The 21135-nt window shown below is 36.5% G+C and overlaps 1 protein-coding gene across 2 annotated transcripts in view; it reads right to left on the minus strand.

Annotated features, from left to right (window-relative positions):
* The window catches only part of LOC150102965 (sorting nexin-14-like), a 793179-nt gene that overhangs the window by 85114 nt on the left and 686930 nt on the right, over positions 1–21135 (minus strand). The gene's annotated exons all lie outside the window — the stretch shown is intronic.

The following is a 21135-nucleotide window of genomic DNA, read 5'->3' on the forward strand; positions in this document are numbered from 1 at the left end:
TTTCAGTCACCCCTATTATGTTGATGTGGTACTTATCCAATTCCTCAGCTAGCTCCATTTCTTTGCCATTCAGGCTTCTTATGTTGATAGTACCGATCTTGAACTCTGGTGATGTTGAGTTGGAATGGGTTTTAGGATTTGTTCTAGTAGCTGGCTTTTCGCTGATTGCCCTGGTTCCCTGGCAAAAAACAACGGGGGGGGGGGCCTTGTTAAACTGGGCGAAGCCCCAGCCAGCATGAAATTCTGTCATGTTGTACCATCATTTGAAATTTTGGTTTAAGCCAATAAGAATACAATTTGGTCGGCTAAATCCCAAATTGCCAGCCCATCCTCATTCATTCATTCAGTATCCAGGTAGATACCCAACAGGGTGCACCATGAGAAGGTGAGGACTGGACATTAGATCAGAAGCCCTGATCGGTTCTCTGCATTCCTTTAAAGGTTATGCGGAGGTCTCCTCTCAGTTATATAGCTTTGACCCTTACGCACCCCTATCTATTATACCTCTTCTTGAATTCATTTTGAGTTGAAAATGATGAGTTGAAAACAATTTGATGGGCTTTGTGTGCAAGAGTATACTTCCCATGATGAGTCTTGATTCCATAAAGGTCTGGTATTAATAATAATAATAATAATAATAATATATTCAATTTTATTCTGCCCAAAACTAAATGGTGATCACTTCCAATTTCAAATCCTCTGTATTCTTGTATCCTGAGCAAGCACGAAGATATTGCCATCTTCAATCACACAGTCAATGAGTTTTTCTTATTTCTCTTCTCTCCATGTGAAACTGTGCACATCTATGGTGTTAAGAATAACTAGTGGTGGACAAGGATCTGAAGTTCAGAGATCACATTGCACAAGTTGTGACGTCATCACTTTAGATTATTGCAATGATGCAGAAAACTTTGACATGTATAAGGTTTTGATCAGGCCTCATGTGGATTATTGTGCACAGACTTCGTACCCTGGTTTCATGGCGGTGAGGATATATTGGAAAGGATCCAGAGAATACAGCAAACTGTATTTCCCTCAATCTGTTTTCATATCCCACATCCCAAAGACTAGTTATATTGTGCACAGACTTCGTACCCTGGTTTCATGGTGGTGAGGATATATTGGAAAGGATCCAGAGAATACAGCAAACTGTATTTCCCTCAATCTGTTTTCATATCCCACATCCCAAAGACTAGTTATCACCTTAGTCAAAGCTTTGTGAATAGGAGGAAGAGCAGGGATATGTTTGAAACATAGTTGGTAAAGAGTCGCTATCTGGTTAATGTGGAAGAAATTTTTCATAGAATGGGAGAATGGGTAGAACAAGAGGACATCCCTAAAAGTTGTATTAGGAGAGTGTGAGCAGGTTCTTTGCATGAAGAGTGGTTGGTGAGTGGAATGCATTGCCTGACATTGTGATGAATGTAGATACATTGAATGAGATTAAATCATCTTTGATTGGCTATGTGTGTAACAGTGTATCTCCTGTGCTGTGTTTCGACTCCATGGAGGTCTGCTGTTAACAATAATAATAATAAACTTTTTAAAATTAAACTTTTAACAAAAATTTTCATCATTCTCCTTTATTATATTTACCTCTATTCTTTGGAACCAACTCCATCATGTCACTTTTCCCACACAGTACAACCTCCAACTCTTTAAGAAACATATAAATAGATTACTTCTTTCTACATAAACACCTATCCATACATGGCACTGTTGTGTTATAGGTCCTGTGACCTTTCATGTGTAGGTCATCATAAAAAATGTATGCTATGAATAATGCCTCTTTTCATGTTATGCAGATGCAAAACTGTAAGAGGTTACGCTATTAGGAGCCTAAAAAAAAGCTAGCATACTCTTAATGCCAGTTTTTTTTTTCTTCTTTTAAGCACACAGTTTTAATTTGCTGTATCTGAATTTTGTTTATACTTCTATAATGAATGATGGCTTCTAATATACAAACCAAAACATTTGTGATTTAACAAATATTTATTTTATTTTAATGGATTTCCTATAGTTATCTCTCCATCGAAAGATACAATGCCTATTATATTGTGCCTTAAACTCATGCATCAACAGAACTCGCAACCACTTCTGATAATATTCTTTTAAGCGAAAAAGGTCTAATCCACACTTACTAATAAACCACCCTCTTACATAACTTACAGAGATAACTATCTCTCTCTCTTTTTCATTTCATTCTGCCCTCCCTGTGTTTTTAATTTCATACCATGAAAAGTTACTGCATCTATCCTACAGTCCCCCACCACCTCAATAATTTACTTTTCTATCATATTTTCTTTTTTGTCTCCAAAGTTTTTTAACCCACAAACCTTCATATATATAGTCTAACCAAGTGAAAAATAAACTTTCAACATCTTTCTCTAAATCCAGAGTAATTTAATAAAAAGGTGGCACACCTTTTGGCAATTCCTATAGGTAAAGATGACCTCGCTACTGCTTCTGCCTGGTATCTCCACTTCTGGGCCTGGCACCCACTGAAGAGACCTCAATAAAGGTCGAGACTAGTCTGGGAAGTGGCCCTTCCTTTAATGCTTAACATTATACATATCCGCAAGGAGATGTGTTTTGCATTATGGGAGATACTGAGATAGGAGTGATGTTAGCTTGTTCCACTTTTGCTATGAGTTTCCCGGCGTTGTACTACCTTACCCTAGTCCTGAAGATATTTTCAAGTGCAAACTTTGTTTGCTTACACTTGGAAAAAGGATTAAACTAAATTTATTATAGTTTAACCAAGTGAAAAATAAAATTTCAATAAATTTATTATACTTCAATCCATCCTTATTGGGAGTATTGCACAACCTGTTATGTGGGTTTCAGTAGTTTCATGGGTTGTACAAGAATGAGATGTGCTGAAGAGGAACCTGACTAAGGTTCTTATCCATTACATCTCAACAACTAAATCTCTGCAAAGTAGTCCAGATGAGATCATATTAAAACCTTATAAAGAGGGATAATAACTTCTTTAATTCTATTTATATTATTTGTGTTCCACATCCAAGGGATTCTTTTTGCTATTTTGCCTACCTTTTGCAAAACTTCCTCTAAACTTCAACTCCATCTCCAGCACTACTACCACTCCAAATCCATTGCCAATTCTACAAGAATTTTTTGTAGAATCATCCTATCAGTGTTATACACACTTTATAATCTTATAATTTGCCAAAATGAATTGATAACCATTATTCTCATCCACAGGCATCCTGCTGGATCTCAATTACGGAACAGAGCAGAAGCAGTGTTCTACAGATGTCTTTTATTTTAGTGTATATTAGTAATTTCAGTAATGATTTTTGTTTATATCATACTTGTTTTAGACTGTAATGTCGAGTATATATGTGTGTGGTTGTAAAATTTAGAAATTGTTTTTATGCATGGCATTGGTGGCCAAGGTTTCCTTGTTCACCAACTGCACAATGTAGTGTATATTCTATGTATTCATTGCTAAGGGTGAGTGAGTTGTGGTAAGAAACCGAGAATGGAGAAAGAGCTTGTCGTAAATGTTTCATGAGCCAGTGCAAGAAATGTAAGTAAAACAGAAAAATTAAGTTTTTTTTTAAAATTTGATATTTATGGTGCAAAGACATCAAAGGTCATCCTGCATCAGGACATAGGTCACAATAGTATGTATGGTAATTGGTTAGTAGTACAATCACAAACATCCATGCCCTTGGCAGAATTAGAACCTGCAGCCTCTTGGCTAGAGAGCAGATACGCTAACCACCTGGCCAACCAGGCCAGTGGATATGAAGTGACAAATATTAATGATATAAGGAAAGATAGTGAAAGTGTTCTGGCAAATGGGTAAGTAGTGAGTGATAGTGCATGGAATGACAGCATGGAAGAAGTTGCTGAAAGTAATGTGGGAAAGGAGCGAAATGTAAGTAAGGTAAGGAGCACACTGAAATGGTACACTTACACTGTGTCCTTCACAGAACAAAGCAGGAGCTAGAGCAACTGGAGAAATGATAGTTGTGTGATATAACACATGGAAGAATGAAAGAAAAAGTGAATTTGGGAAGTATGAAGGTGTGAGAAACTGGAAATAAGGAGAAGGTATTGTATAGAAATTCAATGATAAGCAATACATAATGAGCAAGTGATGAAAGCATGTTTTCCAGGTATGAAAATCAAGGATGTTAGGGAAGCTGTTAGTTTGCAGAAGGGAGAAAAAAAGATGATTGTTATGGCAAGAACAAATGATTTGAAAGGGGAGAAATATGCAATGAGAGACGTTAAGAAAATGTTGTTGAAAGAAGCAGAAAATGAAGAGCAAGGAAGTATAAATTGAGAGTCTGCTGCCTCGGTGTGATAGGAGTCAACGAGAAGATTGTTTAATCCATCAAATCCATTGAAGTTAAGTACTTGAAGAAAGTGTTGTTTAGTCAGAGTTTGGAAGTGCAAAAGCCAGGGAAAGCAGAGATATTAGGGAGGATGAAATCAAGCATGTATCTGGCCATCCCTGTGATAAATGTGTACAGAAATGATTATGCAATTTTACAGGTTTCCGATTCAAATGGGTTGGTAATAACATTACACAGGGGTAACTGTGGGTACAAGAATGCCAGAAGTATCAGGAATAAGGAAGAGGAGTTTCTGGCATTGGTCAGCTCAGCTTGGTCAAAAATTATAGGCATCAATGAGACCTGGTTGACAGAAAATGATATAGTTATAGGGGTAGAATGTAAAGGATAGTGTATTTTCAGGAAAGACAGAGGGAACAGGACAGGAGGTGGGGTATTGCTGATGATAACTAAAGAATTACAACCAACAAAATTAGAAATTAGAGGATTTTAAGTCTGGGGGAGATGGTTCATTGAGGCTGTCTGGTGTGAGATGGAGGCCAACTGGTGCTGCTATAGACCAGGGAATCCACATGAAGATGCCATGTATTCGCAGATTAGCACAATGAATGTAGTTGGCCAAACAATTATTATGGGGACCTAGACTGGAGGGAGGAAAGGGGCAAGGCAAGATGGAAGTGGAATTTATATATTTTAGGTTTTGCAAGAGGACTTTGAATATACAAAGCAAATGGGCATGGTGCCAGTTCAATAGTCCCAAGTGTAAGGTTTTAAAATTCAGAACACAAATATAGGATGTAGAGTATACATTTGGTGTGGATATATTGGAGAAGGTGAAGGAATACAAGCTCTAAGGGTGATAGTGGATAGGTACCAAGATTTAGAGGACAGCAAAATGAATATTGGCAATGATATGGTGGACATTGGTAGAGGTAAGGAGATTATGGTTTCATTGTATAAGGCCTTGATGAGGCCACATATGGACTACTGTGCACAGATTTAGTCAGCTGTTTTAATAAGAATAAAGAGATATTGGAAAGAGTTCAGTGGCAAATAACTAAGGTGATTTCTAGTCTATAATGCTGAGTATGATGAAAGGTTGAGAAGATGTAGTTTACAGTCTGCAGATAGAAGGAAAAGGGAGAATATAATAGAGACTAACAAGTTGGTAAGGTGTTCTTATCAAATTAATAATGGAGAGTAGCTAAGGAAAACTTAGGTGTCATTCAGTATTCATAATAATGATTAATGGCATAAACAACACCAAGAGGGGGAAAAAATACATTTATTAAACTCGGTAATATTTTGCTGCTTTTCTACCCAGAGCACAATGATAACTCTGACAAACTAAGCGATTGTAGAAACAATTTAAATTGCAACTGACACCTAATGTTCTCCCATAATGCCCCCTATGTGTTGGATAACTACAAAGTTAATTTAGAGACGTCTGTTGGAAGATTTTTCACTTGGTTATAATATAAATTAAAGATACCAATAAATTATATACTTAGTTTAATCCTTTATCCAAGTGCAAGTAGATGTGCTTTGCATGATGGGATACTAAGGCAAGTGATGTGAAGTCTTAGCTTCCTTATACGCTCCAGTCCTGAAAATACTTCAAGCACAAACTTTGTTTGCTTACACTTGGATAAAGGATTAAACCAAATATATAATTTCTTGGTATCTTTAATTTTTAGAGAAGTCTGTCTATTAGGTCTTAAAATGATAGTCTCCAGATCTTTGACAAATTAATGCAACCATACTTATTGAGGTTGGGGGAGTGCTTCACAGTTGATGCTGATTCTAAAAATAGTCTCTCAGATCTGTAAAAAGTTCTGTGTAATATACATGTTTTCCATATGATCTTATGTGAAGGAGTATCCAGAGCATGGTCTGCCAATTTCAACTTGCCATACAGATGATCTTGGATTTAAGTTTTGTGTTCTTCAAGGCAGATGTTAACTGATCTACAAGTCTGTTCAAAATAGGCTACATTGCATGTATAAAGAACTCTCTGCACTCTCCAGGATGTTCATTGACAATATTTAGGAGAACATGTGAGGGTAGCTAGCTAAATGAAAGGTTCGAAAAGAGTATGGAGATAATATTTGCAGAGAACTTTAGCTATTTTTTCTAATGCACTCTTAACATATGGTTTGCAAAACCATTCCCATATGGGAATGGTTCTGCTGTGATCCCGTGTGTTGGGTGTAGAGGGGATGGGGAAGTGCATGTAATATTTTATCCATAGGCTAAAAAACATGTTGCAAAAGGTTACTGAGCTTAGTTTCAAGGGCTGTGTCATTTGAACAAAGAGCCCTGGCTTGATGACTGTGTTTTTGAGAATACCATACTGTTTGGAAGGTTGTAGTGTAATAGTTTATGTAAATTCCTACCAGTATGAGTGGGTTTTTCAGTAGATTGAGAAGGATAATCAGCCATTTGGAAGCTGTGTATCTAAAAAAGGGGAGATTATTATTACTTTCTTTTTCTATAGTGAAGTTTATTTTAGAGTGATAGCTGATAAGATCTCCATACTACTTTCAAACTTTTCATTTAGCTAGCTATCTTCATACATTCTCCTCAAGACTGACTACATCCAGTTGAACATCCTGGAGCATATTAAGTTCCTTCTGCCTGCAATTTAGCCTACTTTGGACAGACTTGTAGATCAGTTAACATCTGCCTTGAAGAACACAAAACTTACATCCAAGATCATCTGTATGGCAATTCTGGATTGGCAGCCATGCCCTGAATACTCCTTCACATAGGATCAGATGGAGAAAAATATCTATATAACATGGAAGAAATTACAGGTCCGAGGGCTATTCTAAGAATCAGCATCATTACCAGACTTCCCTAAATTAACTTAGTAGTTATTCAACACATAGAGGGCACCATCTAAGAACATTAGTTGTCAGTTACAATTTAAACTGTTTCTATAATTACTTAGTTTAGTGCTGTGTGCTTGTCACAGTTATCACTGTTCTCTGATGATGCTGGGTAGAAAAGAAGCAAAATATTATTAGTGAGTATAATAAATGCATTCTCCCCCCCCCCCTTCCTGATGTTGTTTATATTGTTAAGCATTATCAATAGCAATGAAGAGATTTTTCACAGAATCTCACAGAGATTCTGTGAAGGGGGGGAGGGGAGAGTCAATATTTGAAGCTGTATAAAGAGGATGTGAGTAAAGGAGTGAAAGATTTTTTTTTTTTTTTAGCATGGAGAGTGGAGATCGAATGGAATGTATTGACTGAAAGTGTGGTGTCTACAGAGAATGGAAATGCATTTAAGACATGATATTATGTGTGTATGTATGACAGACATACTATACACTCCCTGAAGTAACTTCAGGGAGTGTATAGGATATTATTGTGATAGTACTACATGAAAAATTTACATCATCACTAACTTCCTATTAACAATTTTCCTTGATTTTAATCTGTTACTCTGTCAATACTCCAATATTATGTCTTAATGGTGTAGACTGATGATTAACCTGATTGGAGTGTTCCCTTAAGTCAAGCCATTCAGAATAACTTTTTAGTTTGCAAAAATTATTTAAAATTTTTTATTTGTGCATCTGACATAAATAAATGCTTTATTTATTTATTCATTTATGCATGTATATATATGAATGCTTAAAAACATTAAACTATTACAGGCATCTGTAAATGAGGTAAAAAACAGGACAGTGATTTTTTATATGACAAAATTCGCTATATGACGGTGGTCTGGAACTTAATGTGGCATATGATTCGAGTATACCTATAAAATACAATTTATCCTGATTAAAACTAAATAGTGATCATTTCGGTTTCAAATCTCTGCACACCCTTTGTGTCTTGAAACAGTGGGAAAAACATCACCATTAACAATAACACAGTCAATGAGATTTTTCTTATTTCTTGCATCTTCTCTCCATGTTTTTTTATGTTGCTCCCACCAATGAAAGTTTATTTGCAAACCTATAGCATATTTTGTACAGTGGGTAGGCTAAGGATATATATATATATATATATTTTTTTTTTTTTTTTCAATTTTATATTATTTTTGTATTTTTAATTTTTTTTTTTACATACTCCAGAAACTCTGATCTTCTTGATCTGTTCCGTTTTCACTGGGGTCTTCCTCTCATTCTCTCTCTCTCTCCCTCTGATCTATATTTATCCACCTCTTTTAGTGGCCAATATCTTTCTATCCTAAATAGATGTTTTTTCCATTTCTCTCTATATTTCTTCATCTTTTTCATTTAAATTATATATATCTAGATCTCTTCATATGTCTTCATCAATTATATGAATCTCATTTCTGCAGCTTGTAGTTTGCTTCTCTTTCTTTTAACAATCCATATTTCTGAATCATATAATAAAGTGGGAGTGGCCATTATTTTATAAAATTTTTGTTTAGTTTCTTGTCTTGTTTTATTATTTTTATTATTTTTCTTGTTCCAGAGATTTTCTGAAATTTCTTTAGTTTTTCACCTGCATCTTTCTCTTTTGCATATGTTATTATGCCGCCTAAATAATTAAACATTACACTAGCCCTTCTAAGATGATTTAACATGATCTCAACCTTTAAATGCCAACAATATAATTTTTAAATTGTATTGTTGGCTTATTTTGTTTAATTCACGGACTGATTTTTGAAGGACATTTCATTGTCTTGTAATATAATTTGATCACCTGAACATAGCATTGTATTGATAGCAGTTCTTCAATAAAACAAGGTATCCTAGTTAATAGGATATCTTGTTTTACTGTTGTTTTCCATATTTTAACAATCTGATCAATATATATATATATATATATATATATATATATATATATATATATATATGTTAAAGATACCAAGCTATTTTAAACTTGGTTTTACTCCATTTCCCAAGTAAGCAAACAGACAAACAAGTCACGCTTGCACCTGCAAGTCTAGGTGACTCTGCACATAGTGCAAGACCAAGGCAACTCATGGTAAAAGTAGAATAAGCTCTGATCACTAATCTTAATATTTACCCTTAATGCAAAGCACATCTCCTGGAGGAGATGTAAGAAGATGCTTTGTATTAAAGGCAGGGGACCACTACCCAGACTGGTTTCATCAGTGGGAGCCAAGCTAGAAATACCAAGATTTAGTAATACAGAGCTTGTAAGTATTTTACCAGAACAAGTTACCATAAGGTGTTTTAACCTTATTAAATAAAAATCTCAGGAGGAGATATAAATGTAGAAAGTATTTTACCTTGGGTATAATAAATGTTAAAGATACCAAGCTATTTTAAACCTGGTTTTACTCCATTTCCCAAGTAAGCAAACAGACAAATAAGTCAAGTTTGCGTCTGCAAGTGTTGCAAGTCTAGCTGACCCTGCACGTAGTGCAAGACCAAGGCAACTCATGGTAAAAGTAGAATAACCCAAGGTAAAATACTTTCTACACACACACACATATACAGAGAGAGAGAGAGAGCTAGAGATTAGATAACACCTGGATTAATTTCAATCTTTTCTTTGAATTTATTACTTAACTGTATTTTTTGTATCTCTATATAAACTTTGTATAGCTTGAACCAAATGTAATGGATACCCTTATTTTTTTTTAATTATATTCCATAATTCTTCTCTGTATATTTTATCAAAAGGTTTCTCATAATCTATAAAAGCCAGACGAGTCTCTAAAAATAATTCTAGTCTTTTTTTTCTTTCAATAATTTGTTTTAACACATAAATATTGTCTATACTGAAACTATTTTGTTCTTCTAAGAGTAGATTGCAATATTTTTAAGTCTTTTATTCAGGATTGTACAGTAAATTTTGTAACCTGTATTTAATAAACTTATTCCTCTTTAATTTCTACAATCATCTCTATATTATATATATATATATATATATATATATATATAAAACAATCTGGAAACAATGCATAATCCATTTAGTAAACAAATAAATCCATAAAGAGAGAGAGAGAGAGAGATTATTATTAGAAGATGATCAAAATTGTAGCAACATCAGAAAACAATTTAGAAAGATCAGTAAAATCATTAAATCTCAAAACAATCTAATATGAGAAATCTAAAGTAAACACAAAAACAATGGCTATGAAAGGAGAAAACCCATAAAAAGTAAAACAGTGATTTGGTGAATGTCATCACCAAATAATGCTGCTGAAAGATAAGTAATTTTTTTTTTTTTTCAAATTTTTGTTAATAATACTGAGTTAATTTATTGTAGTTATTTGTTTTATAAGTATGTGTGATTCAGACCTAAATAAGATATGTAATTTCCTTAAAGTATATTTGTCAGTATGGGACCTATGAGAAGCAGAACAATGGTGGTCAAGATGTTTCTGTTGAGCAAGCTAAATTTGCATGATTTTGTCTAGTATAGAATTTGTAAGATGTAGTTGTGTAAAAGTTGAAAGATTTATGGAAGGAGAATGCAACTAGTGAGCATGTGTGTAATAAGTGTTTTGAGAGTGAATGTGGAGAAAACAAATTATGCAGTAATCGAGTAGAGAGTATTGATAGAAGACCAGAAAATGTAAATATTGATAATAATACAGAAAGTGCAGCAGAATGTAGAAGATCTGAACAAGGAAATAGCACATTTGCACCTAATCCTTACAGGACAAATCTCAAGATTGAAAGGCTACAGAAACAGCAAAAGATTAGTTGAACCAGAACAGATATAAGCAAGAGGTCTGAAACAAAAAAGATTGTAAGAATAAATGAGTGAAACAAGGAGATAATGCTTTAAGGTGATTCTATGATAATGAGAGTACTTCATAAAAGAACTACAAAATCTTGTTTTCCTGGAGTGAAAATTAACATTAGAATACAGAAAGGGAAAGTGAAAGAATTGATTGTTGGGCTGGAACCAGTGATCTGAGAAGTATTGTATGAGGGATGATGTCAAAGAGTTATTGGAAGAAGCAAAAAAGAAGGTCAGAGGGTGATGGTGTAAGGCTGCTGCGATGTTATGATAGAAGGGAACCGAAGAGGGTAATATTAGTTAATGAATCAATATAAAGGTTGTGCAGAGCGAATGATATAGAATTTCTGGACCTATGGTTTGAGCTTGATGGAAGGAAAATTTGTATAATGCTGATGGACTGCACTTGAATGGATTCGGAGTTGGGTGTCAAGCTTTGTGTCAAAGCACATTTGCACAAAGCACATGTGCTTTGTTCACTAAGAAGGCAGAAGCACAAAGTCAGGAAAACTAAACAAATTACAGCAGATGTGTATGTTGAAACATCCATGAAGTGGATGAGTGTATGAATGAACAAAAAATGCAGAATCTAGTCTCTCAGGCAACAACTGAATGGGATAATCAATTCAGGATGTAAATGCGTTTGTGGGCCTAAGGGGATGCTACAGTTTTTTTTATATCAACCCTATTAAGTATCAGAAATAAGAGGGAGGAGTTTTTAGCATTTTTTTAATACAACCTTGCCACAAGTTATAGGCACCAGTGAGACTTGGCTAACAGCGCATGATGTAGTTACAGAGATAGAATGTGATGGATTTAGTATTTTCTGGGAGATAGGGTAGACAGGATAGGGGATGGGGTATTGCTGATGTAACAGATGAATTATAATCAATAAAAGTAGAAGTCAATAGGGGCAGATGGAAGTTCTTCTGAGTCAGCCTGGTGTAAGATTGAGACCAACAGGACAAAATATAAAACTGGTTGCTGCTACAGGCCAGGGGGTTCCAGAAATGATGTGAAAGACGTGCATCAGCAGATCAGTGATGAGTGCAAGTCAAATAGTTATTATGGGAGGGGCTTCAACTTCAGAGACATAGATTAGGAGGAGAAAAGATCACATAGCAGGAAGGAAATGGAATTTATACATTTACTGAGAGATAATTACTTGAAGTAAAATGTGGTGAAGAGGACCTGGGGTATGAGAGCACTGGATCTGGTTACCGGATCAGACCTGTCCATAACTAAGGTGACTACATTGCCTCCAATTGTGGAGAGTAATCATGTGGTCTTGACTTGGGAGCTAACAAAATGTGGAAATTCCCATTAAGAAGGGGTATATGTGGAACTACAAGGCAGGTGATTATGGTGTGCTTAGGCGGCAGCTTGAAGAAGTGCCCTGGCATAAAGATCTGCAAGGGAAGGATGTTCACAGTGCATGGGGGATAGTCAAGGGTTATCTGGAGGAGGCAATGTCACACTGTGTATCCAGGGTAAGGAGGATAGATCAGCTAGAAGTTAGATGGATAAGTGGTATCATTAAGCAAGAGTAGGGAACAAAAAAAAAGTTCTGGAGTGTATATAAGGAGAAAAATGACCAGCAAACTCATGAACAGTACAAGGTCAGGTAAGAAACTTGACCAACATGGTAGGGAAGGCAAGATCAGATTGAGGGGAAACTGGCTAAGCAAGCAAAGGCTTTTTTTGTTATATGGAAAGTGGGAGGAGGAATGACTATGGAAGGATATTTTTAATGAGTGCTGATGGTAGAGAGGTGACTGAGAGGAAGACAAAATAGTTGAGCTTCTTAGTGGCTTTGCAGAAGTTCATCATCCAGGTAAGGATATTGTTGTGCAACAGGTGACAGGGACTGATGTGAGAATGGGGTTGATGAATTGGAGGTACTTGGTACAATGCAGAATCTGAATGCAAATACAGCAGTGGGACTGGATAGGATATTGGCTCATGTTTTATGAGAATGTGCAGAGAAACTGGCAATGCTTTTAACTAGGCTGTTTCATTTAAGTCTCAGCTCTGGTGAGGTTCCAGTAGAGTAGAAGGAGGGCAGGATAGTTCCTTTGCAAAAATGAGAATCTAAGTGTGTGGCAAATTGTGGACCAATTGGTGCCTTGGGAGTGGTGATGGTTATAATGATGTGCTCGAGGAGTTGGTCAAAAAGAGAGAGAGAGCAGGAATGGGTGGACAAGAGTGTGATACTCTATAAGGGACAGCTTGACTGTATGAAGGGTTGGTCATGCCTTAGCATTCTACTAACTTTTTATAATAGAGTGATAGCTGAGTTAGATAAGAGGAATGGCTACACAATGATGCTGCTGGATTTTGCAAAGGTGTTTTACAGGATACACATGGAACGCTGTTATGCAGACTGCAATAAATGTGGATGGATATGGGGGGGGGGGGGGGCAGGTGGTGTAGATACAGAGGGTGACTGATGTTTGGATACCAGGGAGTACTATATGGAGGGGCAAAATCCAAGAGAAGGTAGGAGACTAGTGGTGTGTGCCACAGGATTCTGTGCTTGGACCACTGTTGTTTATTTTGTGCATGGATTATCTGGGGAACGGTTTAAGCAGAGATGTTCAGTTGTTTGCTAATAACGCATAGTTGAATAGGGTTGGTCAAGTGATGTGAGAGCTTGCTGGGTGATTTAGATGGAATGGAGGAGGCAATGTCAAAACACAATGGTTGATTTAATGTGGAAAAGTGTAAAGTTATGCATTTTGGGATAAGGGAATTACAGGCTTGTGCCACATTGGGGGAAGTGTACTCTAGGAGATTGGTGAAACTGGGGATTTGGGGGGGGGGTGAACAGAGAGTTGGGATTTAGAAAGCATGTTGCTGGGGTGGCTCAAGAGATTGCTTGGTTGGTTAGGAATGCACAGGTGGGCAAAGATAGAGGGGGGAAATCATTCCACTTCAATACAAGCCTCGATACAATCACATGTGGATTACAGTGTGGACATCTGGGTTTTTTTTTTGGGAATGAGGAAGTTGTGGAAAGGATACAGAGACAAGTGACCAACATGGTGAGTGGTCTGTGGAATACTCCTTATAAGGATAGATTGAGTATCTGTGGGTTGCAAAAGTTGGTTTTCTAAGCAAAAAAAGGGGAATATGATAGAAACATTTAAGTTACTTAAAAGATTTTATAGGATTAATAGAAAGGAAATATTTCAGCACTTGGCTGGAATGGACAGAACAAGAGGTCATCTCTGGAAATTGGGTAAGAGTATGGTGGTTAGCAAGGGTGTGTGAGGACTAGATTTGGGGGTAGGGGTGAATAGAGGGTATGATAACTATTGTGTCAATAGTGTGGGTCTCCCATGGTAAGTCTTAGAACTCCATGCAGGTGCCAATGCAGTAATAATAATAATAATTATTACTATTAAAATATTAAAAGTAAAAGATGGTAGGGCACATATTAAGAAGATCAGCAGGGAAAACTTGTCTGGAAACACTGGAAAGAAAATTAGAGGCAAGAAGGTCTCCTTGTAGACCAAGAACTTGGGTTGGTGATGTAAAAAATGGATGGGTAACAAGGGCTATTATGAGATCAAAAGGAAGGCAGAGGAACAAATACTTTGGGGTACCATGATTGCTAACTCCCAAATTGGAGAATCTACTCAAGAAGTGAATTAAGAAGGGCTATGATGGCAAAATGATTCAATGCATAGGCTGTGAAGAAAAAATGGATACAAGCTTTTTGGATGTGTGGAGTGAGTTTGAAGGAAAAATGGATTCGTATAAGAGGGATGGCCTACATGTGAATGTAGGCCAAAGCTGGTATCACGAGCTTTGAGAAATTATTAATTAGTATAATACCTAACACTGAATCAGAGAAACCAGATATGATGGAGGAATGGGGAATATCTATGTGTAAGAGTAACGATATTATGTAATTGAATTGATGATGGGCATAGGCATCATCATAGAAATTATTATGAAGAGAGAACGATTTTGTGTTTATCTGGTTCAGACTTATCATAAGGCATGCATACATATGCATACATGTGCCTTATGCATACATAAGGCACTAGATAAGAAGAAAGATCTGCAAGTTGTACAACCGTCATGTAGACTAAAGAGAAGACTATTAAAAAAAGCATGCAAGTGACTTATTATGTCTGCGCACGAATGCTAGGAGTTTGAGAAACAAAGTGGTTGATGAGCTTTGAGAAATTATTAATTGGTATAATACCTAACACTGAGTCAGAGAAACCAGATATGATGGAGGAATGGGGAATATCTATGTGTAAGAGTAACGATATTATGTAATTGAATTGATGATGGGCATAGGCATTATCATGGAAATTATTATGAAGAGAGAACGATTTTGTGTTCATCTGGTTCAGACTTATCAAGTACATACAAGGATGCCTGCATACATAAAGGCACTAGATAAGAAGAAAGGTCTGCAAGTTGTACAACCGTCATGTAGACTAAAGAGAAGACTATTAAAAAAAGCATGCAAGTGACTTATTATGTCTGCACACGAATGCTAGGAGTTTGAGAAACAAAGGGGTTGAGTTTGTTGCTTTGGTGAATACATTGAAACCTCAGATTGCAGGCATTAGGTTATAAGAGGCTATAAACTCACCTGGCTATAAGAGGTAGACACACTAATTAGTATTGAGTGTAAAGGGTACAGTATTTTTAGGAAGGATACACAGAATAGGAGAGGAGGGGAGCGGGTGCTACTAATATTATTGGGCAACTTAAATCCAGTTGGAGTTCAGACTTATGACTGCAATAATGATAACATTTTCCCGCATGGTATTGAGTGTAACGCTATCTGGTGTGAAATGAAGTTTAACAAGATCAAATGAATAGAGGGGTGTTGTTACAAACCTAGTGGATTGGTTGCCGGCAATGAAGAAATGGGAAGTGTTTAAAAATTACATAAACAATGCAATATAAGAATGTGTCCTTAGAATTTGAAAAATAAAGAGGGTGGGAGTGAAATGGATGTGTAATTTTATTAAGAAAGAGATTTGTAAGAAAAAGATGATGTGGAAGGAATACCGTTTACATCATCCTTATGTACATGCTCACATTTTATAATAATGTTATGATTTAGTTAGACAAGGGAAATGGATATGTCGTGATACTTTTAGATTTTGCTAAGGCTTTTGACAGAATACATCATGGAAGACTGTTGCATAAATTAGTGAATATATGGAAAACTAAGTCTGGGTATGAAAAGAAACTGGCTCTGCAAACTAAAGACAATCTAAAAGAATTCTCTTGCTATGGTGCAAATAAAAGAAAGAATGAATATGAAAGAATAACGCCACTGAATGCAAATGGTAAACAGGTCAAAGATGCAGAAGAGATTGTTCTACTAACATTGAACTCACTGCTACCACTTCAATGGATGAATAAATTAAGGTGTATGAAGAAGATGTACTACAGCTATTGAACAAACTGAATACGAATTTGGCAATAGGGTCCGATGAGATATTAGTACCGATACTAAAAGAGCATTCAGCTGAACTAGCTATTTCTTTGTCCAGGCTATATAATATGAGTCTCTGAACTGAGAAGATTTCAGAGGAGTGGAAAGAATGTACGGTAATCTCACTGAAAGAGTGGTGCAAAGACTGACATACTCCAGCTATCATTCTATCAGTATCTCAGTAGATGAATTTGGAAACGTTGGTTAGAGTTCACATACAGAAATGGGTTGACAGAGAATCTATACATTGCAATGAAGAGATTGGGTTTACTAAGAGAAAGTAATGTTTGAGCAAATTGCTCACATTTTATAATAATGTTATGATTGAGTTAGACAAGGGAAATGGATATGTCGTGATACTTTTGGATTTTGCTAAGGCTTTTGACAGAATACATCATGGAAGACTGTTGCATAAATTAGTGAATATGGGATTGCCTAATAAAATACACTCAATGGACAAAACATTAGAGATAGCGGTGATGGGAAGTTGACACTGGCATCCCCCCACACACACAGAGTGAAACATACCCCAATCAGGTGTCAGGAGGTAAATAGGCAGACATCAGGGTTTCACAACAGTGTATCACAATCCACAAACATGGGTAAATGTGGCGATCTTAGTGACTTTGATCATGGATGTATTATCGGCACAAGACAGATGGATATTCTATCACCCAAGTGGTAAGAACCCTAGGGTTCTCAAGGGCAACTGTATCACAGGTCTACCACAAGTATAACATCGATGGATGTACCAGCACCCAGCAAGAAAGTGGTGGCCCACCACATGCTATTGATGTACACTGTCCAGGCTTGTACAGATTAATTAATGTGTCAGGGCAATGGTGGCACAAATCACTGTCTCACACAAAGCTTATCAAACTGTGCTTTAAACTCATTCAATGTCTGCATTCACCACAGTATCAGGCAATGCATACATGCAAAGAACCTCTTATCTAACACCCTCTTTATAAACTTTTTAGATATAGCTTTCTGGTTATTTTTTTTTTTTAATCCCATACATTTGAGGCACAAGAACCTATAGCACATCAGTGCCATGTGTGAGGTGCAGATAAGCATTGAGAAAGAAGAAATCCATTGATATTTTTCTTAACAAGCTGGAGGAATTGTCGGGAAACACATGAGGAAGGCTGTTCCAGAGAACTGAGGTAAATAGAATTAATGAGAAAGAGGAGATGCAGGTTCAGTATGTTTGTAGTTGTACTGAAAAGGGATATTGGGTAGCTGCTGCTCTTGTTTTAAAAGGCCCAACAGCAAGTGGAAGAATGATGAATGTAGCAGAGTTATGAAGGTAACTTATGTTCTTATATTTTCTTTCTTGTAGTTATCCACAAGAAAGAACATATGTGGATATAAGAATATAAGAACATAAGGTAACTTATGTTCTTATATTTTCTTTCTTGTAGTTATCCACAAGAAAGAACATATGTGGATATAAGAATATAACAACATAAGTTACCTTCATAACTCTGCTACTAGTATGTTCTTTCTTGTGGTTATATCAGTTGCTCTATTATCATTTTTATTTTAGGTATTATCAGAACTTTCCAGAACCCCTCACCCCCATCCCATACCTTCCTCTATCATCTCTTCAATCTTCTATACTCAATTGGCATCTATCCCCATCTTATGGAAGCAAGAATATATTGAACCCATTCCAAAAAAGGGAAACAAAAGCCTGCAGTACAACTACTGACCGATTGCCATAACCTCAATCATCTCCAAAATAACGAGGAAAGTTTTCAATAGTCAACTTCTTTACTACCTAGAAGCTCACCAGTATAGATTCAGCCAATCAAGATCCAGTGGATCTCTTAACCTACATCACCTGCCACTGGACATGTGTCATGGAAAGGTTTCAATAGTTGATGCTACTGAAAGCCCTTGACATTTTCAGGGCTTTCAATAGTACTTGGCATCAAGGTCTGCTTTGCAAACTACTTTCCTTCAGTCTACCTGCTATCTTCTGTAACTGGATAGCCAGCTTTCTTGCTGGTCGTTTACTGTATCATGGTGAATGGCACCCTCTCTTGGAGCTTTAACATCAATGTAGGAGTGCCTCAAGATGCTCTTCTATGTGTTTATCAGAAGTTTTCAGAACTCCCCCCCTCATATTAGCTCTGGAGCACAATGTCTGAGTGCAATAGGGGAGTAAGAGAGAGAGAGAGATGCTATCAGGACCAGACAACTTTGTAATGTTCAGGGTGTCTAATATTCTTCTTATGTCTTTTTTTTTGCCAAAAGACCACAGGCGGCATATGGTGCTTGGTTGCTGGCATGGAAGGAAGTGATTTGCCTTCATCATCTATGCAGGGATTAGAGGAAAAGAGTGATGGGTGGTCAGCTTTTTCTTTGGGTGCTGTAAGAGTGGTGCCATCTAGATATGAGAGAGAGAGAGGTGGAAATGCAGGTAAGCAGAAGTTGAGTCTAATGGCCTTTGAAAGGGAACAGAAAGCACAGCTTCTGTTTGGACAAGAGGCATGTTTTCTGTTCTTGGTCTTTATGAAGTTGTATTTCCTAAGAGTTGTTTTACATTTATTGCATAGACTATATACGAAGTTGGGAGTTCTTGATGCAATCCACCTGTAGTAAGCTAAGTTTTTTTTTTTTTGTTCAAATGCTTTCATGCATCTTCTGTTGAAATAGGACTTGAAAAGTGGATTAGGATTTTTCAATGGAATGAGGGAAGAATGTCTTCATGCCAGTGCAGACGATTTCTGTGAGATGCTCAGTCAACAGCAGAAGAAATAGTCAGGCCATAGAAAAGAAGAACAGTAGTTCCAGAGGTTATTCCACTTGGTGCCTTTACAGTGCAAAAGGACAGAAGGTTGAGTGTGGTCAGAGGTGGGACATTCTGTGAGACTGGAAACTTGCTCAAGATTGTAGTCTGAGTTGATGAGAGGAGAGTTAGCCTTTACAAAGCACCTAGAAAGAGAACTAATTAAAAAAAAAAATTAAGGGTATTGGGAAAGTAGAAGGAATTATCAGAAATTTGGGTATGTAGGCGAACAACTTATATAGATCATTGCTTATAGCAAAAAAACCTCCGCATTTGATCAGTAGTCTTGGGGATGAGGAGCTAACTGGAGTTGTAGACATGCTGTTTGCTATTGAAGATGACTTTGCTGTTTGCATAGCTGGACTGAAGATGGTCAAGTTTAATGCAGAGGAAGGTGAAAAGGTCTGAGTAGTTTTCAGAGTTTGGAGACTGGTAAATGCAGCAGATGACTGTTATAAAGTGGGGCAAGGAACCCTTCGGTGGATGTAAAAGCAGGGGGATTCTAAATTTAACATTCTATGGCAGGCATGTCAGACCACACAAAGACATATGCATCCTTGTGGCAAACTGAATCATGAAGAGTATAATTTGAGAATGGATTTTGTTGCTACCAAATCCATGCTCAAACTTACATGTCTCAAACATCCCCTCTCCTCCTCTTATTTATGAGGCTCTGCAAATTTATTTCCTTAATCTGTCTTCATATCCCACATTTAAAAGCCAGTTGCAATTTTGTAAATCTTCTCTGAATCCTTTCTAATATATTCTCATTGACATGCCATGAAAACCATGTAACCAATAATCCATATGAGACCTACCAAGGCCTTATACAATAGAACCACCACTTCATTTCTGCACATTATAGTTCTCTGCATTGTTACCATAATCAGATGCAATGATCTCACAACTTGATCTCACAACACCTCTGTTGTCTCCTCAACTTTCTTCAAAATTTCCCCACCACTTCACATCCCACTGTTGTCTACAAAATTTCAGAACCTTACACTTTGGAACACAGAATGAATAGTTGAACTCACTTGTCCATCCAATCTATTCAAGACCTTCTCTAAGGTCACATCTGCTTGATTCATTGTCATTCTTCCCAGTTTTGTATCATCTGGGACAAGTTTAACTATACATCTATAGGTAAACCTGTCCCAATGTCATTAATATACATGTTAAACAACAATAATTTAAAAACAGACTCCTGCAGCACATCAATAATGATCTTTTTTTTTCTTTTTATTTTTTATGATACTGCACTCTCTATTATTATATAGAAGTGAAACATGAAAAATGCATTTCTTAGAAGAACAGCTGGATATATCTTATGGAATCATAAAACAAATAAAGAAATTTTACAATATCTGAATATAAAACTAATAAATTATTACAAAAGTAAATATAAACAAAAATGGAGAGAACATCTAAATTGAATGTACTATAGCAGACTACCAAAATTACTATAAAGGTATAAAATCAAGAGAAAAAGAAGAATTAGAAGACTAAGAAAGTGATAGCAGAGACTAGAACAGTTCTTCTTTTCAGCCATTTACTGTCCACTGCTGGACGAAGGCCTCCTCCAGTTTTTTCCACTTTTCTCTGTTCTTGGCAATGGTTGATCAATTTTCCCCAACAAAATTTGACAATTCATCACTCCATCTTCTTTTAGGATGTCCTTGGCCTCGTTTCCCTTCTTTAGGAATCCAGTTCATTAGTATGGTGGTCCATCGCTCATCTTCTCTTTTAGATAGATGTCTGGCCCATTTCCATTTTAGTCACTTGTGGTGAAGAATGATGTCAGTGATGCAAGTCTGGCTTCTTATC

The sequence above is a fragment of the Typopeltis vanoorti genome, chromosome 9 (genome assembly GCF_054136105.1).
Source record: "Typopeltis vanoorti isolate ZY-2024b chromosome 9, IOZ_Tvanoo_1.0, whole genome shotgun sequence".
Lineage (NCBI taxonomy): Eukaryota > Metazoa > Arthropoda > Arachnida > Uropygi > Thelyphonidae > Typopeltis > Typopeltis vanoorti.